General features: G+C 36.1%; 1 long non-coding RNA gene across 2 annotated transcripts; it reads left to right on the top strand.

Moving 5' to 3' along the window:
• The first annotated feature begins 271 nt into the window (after nucleotides 1-271).
• Nucleotides 272-7,555, top strand: LOC140699585 (uncharacterized). 2 transcript variants are annotated; one of them, XR_012077887.1, is made up of 4 exons: nucleotides 272-540; nucleotides 2,542-2,659; nucleotides 3,636-3,781; nucleotides 7,519-7,555. It is a non-coding gene; the product is annotated as an uncharacterized lncRNA (long non-coding RNA). The 2 variants fall into 2 exon arrangements; XR_012077839.1 differs by lacking the exon at nucleotides 7,519-7,555 and having other exon boundaries at nucleotides 3,636-3,842.
• The last annotated feature ends 452 nt before the right edge of the window (nucleotides 7,556-8,007 follow it).

The following is an 8,007-nucleotide window of genomic DNA, read 5'->3' as shown; positions in this document are numbered from 1 at the left end:
CCATCTAGCGGTCCGGAGCTGCCACTGCACCGTGCGCTACCCACTGAGTCCTAAGGCGCTGCTTGGATTTGTCAGCCCTGGAGCCCTGCTGCCAGGACATTGAATCTAGCCTTCCTGGGTCCTAAATCCGAACTTTGATCTGCCTTGACCAGGGGCCTCCATACCTTGTCCTCGAGTCCTGAGTCAGGGCTTTGACCCACCATCACCATGGCTATGCTGCTACTACTCTGCGTCCTGTCCCTGCGTCCCGAGTCAAAAACACAAGTAACAATTTTTGGTGGGGTTGTGGAAGAAAGGGAACCCTTATGGACTTAGTGTGAATGTAAATTGGTACAGTCATTATGGAAAACATTATGGAATTCTCTCAAAAACGTAACAATAGACCTACTATATGATCCAGTAATTCCAATTCTGGGTATATATCTAAATGAGGTGAAATCGGTATCTCAAAGAGAAATCTGCACCCCTATGTTCTCTGCAGTATTATTCACAATAGCCAAGATAAGGAAACAGCCTAAGTGTCCACTGATGAATGAACCAGTAAAGAAAATGTGAGATATAGACATAGACATAGATATAGATATAGATATAGATATAATCTTTGTGATATATATCTTTGTTGTTATTGTTCTGATATTTTAATTTTCTTACTGAATCCATTTTGCTAAAAAAATTTCTAACATCTTAGAAAATTAGCAAAAATTAAGAAAGTTGAACATATTGCATTGTACAATATTTAGGTAAGAATGTTTGAAAGTTATATCTTGCTCTCTTTCAACATAGCAATCACAAAATCACAAAAAAAATTTCATGTATAATTCCTATGAATGTTTATATCCCTATTCATTAAGGAAAGGCTCAATTATAACAAACTTCATACATGCCTGAAATTTTATGTACAGTAACTGCAAAGATAAAATCAAGGGGATCTAAGTTCTTTGATGCTTGAAACCATTTTAAATATTAGGAGGAATTCAGTTTCTATCATATACATATATATATATATATATATATATATATATATATATATATATGTAAAATGGAATATTATTCGGGCATAAAAAAGAAGGAAATTCTGCCATTTGTGATAAAATGGCTGAAACTGGAGGGCATCCTGCTACTTGAAATAAACCAGACAGAGAAAGACAAATATGATATAGTGTCACTTAAATTTTGTGAAAACTACAAGAAAAAAAGAAAAGCCAATCTCACAGAAAGAAAGTAAAATTGTGGCTGCCAGAGGTTGGGGGATGGGGGAGGGGAGGTATAGTTCAAAGGTTATAGACTTTCAGTTATAAATTGAATAGATTCTGAGAAGCTAATGCAGAGCATGGTGACTATAGTTAATACTACGGTATTGTATACCTGAAATTTTAAGGACAGATTTAAATGTTCTCACCACACACAGAAGAGTTAAGTATATGAGGTAACAGATGTATTAGTTAATCTGATTGCAGTAATCATTTCACTTTGTATATGTATATTAAATCTTCACATTACATACTGTAAACATATATAATTTTATTGTCAATTATTCCTCAATAAAGGTAGAAAAGAAGAAAATGTATAATATGATGTAAGTAAGTCACCTGGAAACTAACTTATAAAGGCTAATCTTGTGCTGCTATTAAAAATCACTTACCATAATGGTTGAAATATTTCTAAACCAGGCTATATTATACTTAATAAGAACTTTCTATTATTTTCTAATAATTTTTTGTTACCTCAAGCAGTAAGTGTGTTAACAGATATGAAAAGGAATGAAGGATGGGCATTAGATTAAAGTTAATCAAGAAAATCACATTTTATAAAATGAATTAGAAGTTGTCAACTAAATTCTCCTTTATTTTTCACATTTAGAAGCATTTATATTTCATAATCAGATATCTTTAAAGGAAGAAAACATGCTTATATTGTAATAATATTATTTTTTCTGAATCACTGTAAACATATTACATATGCAAACATATGTTAAATATATTTACTATTTGTTGACTCTGTGACATATTTTGTACACGTAAAAGTCATACTACTCCAGCGTAATAGTTTCTGTATTAGTGAAAACAATGCTAGCCATTATAAAACTGCAAGATGAATAACAATCAATGATAAAAACAACAAAAAGTCTATTTCTTGTTCACATCACTATCCAGTTGATAGAAAGTGAGTGGCTATATCAGAGACCAAACGCTTCCCAAACATATGGATTTGCAGCTCTGAGTTTTCTCCATGCCATAGGCAGATAGGGAAAGGAATACTGCTGTCTAATACATTTACTGTTTTGATTAACACATAAAGAATATTAATTTAAAAAATTGTGAGTTTTTAGTTGAGAATTAAAGATTGAAAACACAAGATAAATGAGGGTAAATCAGTAATAGAATTTTACTAAAGAGACCAAAAAAATGCGGAATCCAACACACAGATAAAGGAATTGAACTTAGGAAAGATGAGAGTTCAGATGTGAGGATGTTTATAGCTTGTGTAATATTAACATATTTGTAACCTAACCTTATGATTTCTATTTACTTTGACAAGTAGATGGCAGAGACATTTGTTAGCGTGAAGGGATGTGTGGGTATCAAAATTTGAAGAGACAAAAGAAGATTAAAACATTTTGTGGAGAATGAGATAGATGGACAGTCCCAATGGCTGGCTTGTGAGTGATGATAACGCATTTTAGGAGGCTAATATGACCTCAAGTGTGAAATTATCTAGCACTGCTCCACTGCTGGGGTAAGGGCATGCTGCATTATGATAGTCTAGGTCACCCAAGGTGGCTGTTTTACTTTATGGGCACAATAAGAATAACAGAGGAACAAGAGAGTTTAGAGTATTTGTAAGAATGTCCTTGAAATCACAGACCATGGAATTCAAAGTAGATAATGATAAAGTTAAAAAAAAAAAGTTATATGGAGAGAAATTTATAGAGGTCTAAGTTCCTGACCAAGAGTTTTTGACCAAGCAAATGCATAACAAATGAGGCTGTGCTCACAGCTGGGAATCAGTGAATTAGTGCTATATAGAGTTGGAAAAACTGTATTAAGGGTAACCACAGGGTCAAAATTGAAATTGTGGAAGTGGATTGCTGAAAAAATCTAAAAGGTTATGGGACATTAAAAAAAAATCATAAAACCAAGAATTTGGTTGGGTTTCAGAGTGTCTCTGTGGATATTTACATCTCCTCAGGGTGATGGCAATGCTATATAGGGGTGGAAAAAATGATTGTGAACCATGTGCCAAAGTGTTCAAGGGAAAAATGGATGTGATAAAGAGAAACAATATTTGAAGAGAGAAAAATTGGTCTTAAAGGAAAGAATACCAACCTCCACCTCTGGATCTTGAGATCAGAAGGAAGAACAGAAAAAGTGATTGTTCAAGACAGTTGGGGATAAAGGGTAGGACCTGTTTCCCACAGAAAGAGAATCTGAGGTTGGTTAATGCAGTTATTAGTGAAAGCGAATAACGTAGAAAACACAGAGAATTCTGCAGTTACACTGCTCTGTGTTGGAGGACTTAGAGAAGGGGGGAGCCTGGAGACTGAGACAGTGGCAATAAAGTAGAATTCACTGTGGAGAAAAATAATTTGTTAGAGAACTCTTGGGATTAAGGGGTGTTTTCTTGTGTATTGACAGATGGAAACAAAGATGACAGGCATGGAACCAACATATTTTGTCTCAGTCATGTTCTTGACTTGGATGGATATAGTACTTCCAGATAAAGTGTGGTTCAGTCTACTGGTGATGGCTGGCACAGAAGATAAAAGTCTACAATCTACTTGGTCTGGATAATAGTACCTCTCCCAGAATATGCATTCCCCTGTGCTATTATGTTTACATATATACCTCTATAGATGCCTAATTTGATATCAGTATCTATAATTACAATATATAGTATATAAAATGATGTTAAAATGCTACTGATTTTGTCTTGGTTTTAGTTGAGATCCCATAGGTCTAAAACAAATAGAACATCATGATAAGTATCTCAGTATCTTAAAATGGTGATTTAAAACACATGAAGGATATTCTAAGATATCTATGATTTTAAGATTTTAAAACATCCCAAGAGATTTAAAATCTGGCTCATTCAGCAATCCATTGCAAATTTTTTCGGTGTCTTGGTTTCAGCAGATACCTCAAAGGGGAAGAATAATATAATTTCAAAGAATCTCTACATACTAAAGACATGGGAGACCACATAGGGGTGACACACCTAAAGATTTCAAACTGGACAGGAAGCAATAATTAATCACTCACTTGGAAGTGTCTTGGTTCTGCCAGGTCCCAGGAGGCTAAAAATAATACTATACAGAATCAAATATCCCCATATGCTAAGGAGGTTCTGAAGCACATATGTAGGACATGCTAGGAGATTTTAAAACTGAATCAGCCAGTAATAATCCACCACTAACTTCAGAGAGATGGAGTAAAGACTGATTTGAAGAAAAGTTTGTTTATGTGCTGTGTGTTGCCACTGCCTAGCATCTCCTGAGGGCAAGTAAGACAGCAGCTCTTCAAAGATGCAACACTTGGGGTTTGGGCTTAAAGGGGCAGAACACAGAAGGAGAGGTGCCCTGAAGCAAGCTTCAGTCACATGTAGGTCAGGGAAAAGATGTTAAATGTACTTATAAAATGGAGCCTCCCAGGGACTGTATTTGAAAACACTTCTTTCCGGAATTGACTGCAAGAGTGAAAAGACTTCATTCCAGAGAATAGTTGTGAATGTCAGAACACCAGAGGCATAAGAGGATTCGTAAGAGGCGTGTGTCAGAGAGTGCTGTGAGCAATGACCCCAGTAGGATAATAGTTCGCATACACACACAGACACACGCACGCACGCACGCACGCAGAGTTTGTTTTTGAAGAACACTTCTTCAAATGAGACCTATTCCTTGGATGGGTGAATGGCATCTGCACTGGACTCTACGTTTTAGTTTGGAGAAGGGGGTACAGGAAACATTGCACCTCACTCCCTTTTTCTGAATGTTAAAATTTAAGTTTAAAATTTCAGTGTTTAAAGATTCCCCAAAATGTCTGACAAAAGATCAACCTCCTTTCAAGTTGAAAAAAGAGTGTTCTCTGAACAAATAAAGTTGTTCAAAACTTACATTCTGTTGGAGATGTGCCAGTTTTTTGTAGATTCCACCACATTCCACTTATTATCCTTCCTGATGTGGAATCTTTAGAGAATTTTATTTTTCTTGATTTTACATTGTGTTTTTTAAAAAAATGAATGTCTTAAACTAACTCCTGTTTGCCAGTTGATTTCCAGTAATATTAGTTTCCATTTCTAGCAACTTTATCAAGGCCAATTTCAACTAACGAGCATTGTGCATTATCATATATTAGAAATTCGTAAGTTTTCTATCTTTTTCATTTTTTATGATTAGTAAGCCCAAATATATTACCATAACATTTTCAGACATTTGTATTATATTATTCTGTATTTTTATTATTAATTTCTTATCTCAGGGCTCAATTTTGTTTGATGTTTTATTATTCATTTACCAGCCTTCTGTATCTAAACTATATGAGCTCATTATTTATTGTACCTATTTTTTACAACTCATTTTTTATCTTTTAACTTTTCATGTATATTTATGCAAAATATTTAATTTTCACACAGTCAAAAATACTGATTGTGTCCTTTAATATTGAAAACACATTACATATTCAGTGATCAATGCAGTATTTTATCATCATAAAGAAAAATACTGGAATGAGACAGACATTCAATAAAAGATGAAATGCTTACTTTAAAAAATATATATATAAGGAGCAGTGAGTCTACAAGATAAATTTGTATTTCCTAGTTTGCAATGGAGAAAGAAGGCAAATTTAAAACAAGTAGTAAACAGTTTTGGGTAATAAGGTTGGAAAGGATCTGGAAGTCCACTGGATGTGAAGTAGTACCTAGAACAGGACTTAGGTAGGTAGCACTGCCCTGTGATCCAAACAAGGTCCTCAGTTCTTGGACCAAGGCTTTAGAGATCTCAGCCATGAACCACCTGTCTAAGCAGCCATTGGTCTAAGGAGATTCACTCACACAGAGCCTGGCCCCCTCTTCCAAACCATGATCTGGGACCTTGGAATCCCCTGCTCAATGTGCCAAGCCTTCCCCTCACCTTCTTTCTTCTCTCTCTGGGAGCCTCTTTGGTGTTCGCACACCTGGGCGTAAGGGATGGCCAATGAGGGTGGAACAGGAAGATGTAGGCCTTTCGGAGGCTCTGGAGGGTGACTAGTTATATGGATTTTATTTTCCAAATACACGATCAGGAGACCATAGATGAGGATGGAGCCAGATGTGAGAAGTAAAGAATGGGTATGTTGTGAACTGGAAACCTTCCTGTGTACCTTTGTTAGGACAAAAGTGGGCCTGGGCCTGCACTTAAATTTTCAATCGCCTGTGCTATTAGTGAAATTTTGAAAAGAAAAGTCTCCTATACCCTCTGATCTTAGTTTTCTCACTTTGAACAATGAAGGTGTTTAACTTGTGCTAATATTCTTTGGTTGGCTTTATCCATCTTAAGAAAATTGGAGATGTTTCTTTGTGCTTTTGTACTGGGCCCTTGGAAGCATTTGTGAAATAAGAGTAAACCAAAAGATGTTTGTTTAGCATTCTTACCTCTAGCGTTAATTACGTATGTCACCCTGGGTAAATTACTTCCACTATTTGAGTCTCAGTTTTATCTTCACTGAAAGAGGAGAAAAACCCTACCTCTGATGATGTAAAGCTCAAACAGTAGAGATCCCTGGCAAAGGATAACTCCTCAAGATGTGTTATTTTATTCCATTGTTATTCTGAAGATGACACATCAGTTCACCTCATGGGTATTTGGTATTACACATTTGCTGAAATGCTCTGGTATCAAAGAATTGCCAAAGAGCTGTTTTCAACTCCTAGTTCCACCTATGAGGAGGCTCTGGGCTACTTTCACAGGGCAGAGCAAGTGAATCCAAACTCCTGCAGCAAAACTGCGCTTCTTTTAGAAAAGACATATCTGAAGCTACATGACAAAAAGCTTGCTGTCTTCTGGCTAATGAAGGTTAAGGACTGTTCGGCGCACACAGAGGAGGCTCGACAGACGCTGACGGAAGTTGCTTGGTTACTTGCAGGTTTCAGTAATGAGAATTGAGAATTTTTCGGGTCTCTCATTTAGCAGCAAGGAGCCTTTTTGTGGTCTATTCAGTGCCATGCTTTTTTTTGTGTGTTTTTGTGATTTTCTTAGTGATTCTTCTATTTTAAATGGCCCCCAAGTATAGTGCTGAAGTGGTGTCTAGTGCTCCCAGTACAACAAGGCTGGGATGTCCTTACAGAGAAAATAGGTTTGTTAGATATGTTTTCTTCAGGCATGACTTATACTAAGCTTATCTGTGAATTTAATGTTAATGAATCAACAACATATATTAAATAAAGTGTCTTTAAATGGAAACACTCATAAACACTAAAGAGTTGATGAAAATGTTGTGATTCGGGGCTCCCAGGAACCTAATCGTTTTTTTCTTTTTTCCCTAGGAACAGTGGTTCTGCATTTGCTAATTCAGGGTTTGTGGTGACTTTATAGAGTAAAACTATAGCAAATAATGAGAATCAACTGTACTTGGTAATAAAACACTATCAAGTGTGCCCAGCTCACAGTGTGCTGTATGTTCTAAATTCTCTTGAAGGTAGCTGGGTTATATTATTAAATTCTACTAATATGATTTAAGTGAAACATTGCATTACAATTCCATGAAGCATTGCCTAAACAGAGGGGGCAATATTTCCCATGCATCTCATGCATATGACCTTGAATGCAAACATAGAGGTAGAAGTCCAGCAGGCATGTTAGATGATGCAGTGGTGATTTGGAATGGAAGCACTGTGCTGAGGAATGAAACTAAGGCTGACGGACACCTACAGAGCGCTTTCCATCCCAGCCATGAAATGCCTACCAGTTCAAACATTATGTATACCAGAGAAAAAAATCTTCTGTTTTGTTTAATGCACTTTGAAAACTCAGCT

The sequence above is a fragment of the Vicugna pacos genome, chromosome 1, assembly GCF_048564905.1.
Source record: "Vicugna pacos chromosome 1, VicPac4, whole genome shotgun sequence".
In the NCBI taxonomy this organism is placed as follows: Eukaryota; Metazoa; Chordata; class Mammalia; order Artiodactyla; family Camelidae; genus Vicugna; species Vicugna pacos.
This window is presented reverse-complemented; position numbering and strand designations above follow the sequence as displayed.